This window comes from Leptodactylus fuscus, chromosome 1, assembly GCF_031893055.1.
Source record: "Leptodactylus fuscus isolate aLepFus1 chromosome 1, aLepFus1.hap2, whole genome shotgun sequence".
Taxonomy (NCBI): Eukaryota; Metazoa; Chordata; class Amphibia; order Anura; family Leptodactylidae; genus Leptodactylus; species Leptodactylus fuscus.
The window spans coordinates 277,187,324-277,189,028 of NC_134265.1; positions in this window are offsets into that span (position 1 = coordinate 277,187,324).

Genomic DNA, 1,705 nt, shown 5'->3' on the forward strand with positions numbered 1-1,705 from the left:
AGTGTGTCATCAGTTCCTGCAAGATGAAGGCATTAAAGCTGTGGACTGGCCCACCCATTCCCTAGACCTGAATCCGATTGAGCACATCTGGGACATCATGTCTCACTCCATCCACCAACGTCACATTACACCACAGACTGTTCAGGAGTTGGCAGATGCTTTAGTCCAGGTCTGGGAGAAGATCCCACAGGAGACCATCCGCAACCTCATCTGGAGCATGCTCAAGCATTGTAGGGAGGTCATACAGGCACGTGGAGGCACCAGAAAAACTACTGAGCCTCATTTTGACATGTTTTAAGGACATTACATCAAAGTTGGATCAACCTGTAGTGTGTTTTTCCACTTTAATTTTGGGGGTGACTCCAAATCCAGACCTCCATTGGTTAATAAATTTAATTTCCATTGATGATTTTTGTGTGATGTTGTTGTCATCACATTCAACTTTGTACAGAACAAAGTATTCAATAAGAATAATTCATTCATTCTGATCTAGGATGTGTTATTTTAGTGTTCCCTTTATTTTATTTGAGCAGTGTATATACATATAAGGGTATGTATCAGCGTCTGCATCTCATGACAAAAAATGCATACATCATGATAGAAAAGTGTGCAGCAGATAGAAAAGTGCCATGATAAGTAGATCTCACATAGACTACTGCACAAAGTGTAATAACATGTAGCAAACATACGAGTGGTTAAAGATACGTGCTAACAGTGCCAACTATAAGTCAGAACAAGAAACATACCCATAATGATGTAGGTAACGGGACACAGAGGGGAGAGGCTGTGCAGTGTATTGCAGTCTATAAAGGAAGTCAGCCTATGCAAACGCATAGGCTGACTATTTGCATCTCGGCAGGATCAACCAGGTATTGTGGGCACCTAGCAGTCCGTGGTCGCTGGCCAGATCCCGGGCTGCATAAATTGTATCAGGGCACCCCAATCTCTCCACGGGAGTTGCCAGGGGGTTCACTATTATTACGCAACCCCTTGGATGCCGCTGATCATTTGCCGGCAGCATGCAAGGGGTTAAAGTCCGTGATTGGAGTGGAGCTCCGACTGGGGCTCTCGGCTCTCAGCTTCTATGCCCACGGCATTACAGCGCTCTAATAGTACTGAGCTGAGCATGAACGATATACATGCCACGACGTACTATTTCGGGCGCGGAACATTAAGGGGTTAATTAATATAGTCATGTCACTTGGTAGATGGACGAAACCACGCTCTAATTCACTTCAATAGGAGTGCCAAAGATAACCAAAGTATAGTACTCATCTATCTGTGGTGCTCTTATTAAAGAGAGTGGGGGCCAGGGTCGGACTGGCCCAACGGGGAACCGATGAATCCCCCAGTGGGCCTTGAGCCTTGACTATCAGTCCTCAGTTTGTCAATGCAGATGCATTGGCCAGGGGCCCGATCGGGATGTCAGGGGCCGGGTTAGGCCCCTAACCAATGCATTTGCATTGACAAACTGAGGACTGATAGAGGTAACAGGGGCCAATTGGTAAACTCGGGGGCCCCAGCATAGGTAACATACTGTAAGACAAAGTATCCCAATATGAACATAGTATCCCAATATGTCCTCCTGACGAAGCCGAGTGAGGGCGAAACACACGTCAGGCATTTCTTATTCCCACTGAGATGTACTGAAAATTCCCCCTTTCTTCCACCATCACTTGTATTTTGTGATTAGGAAATATGACTG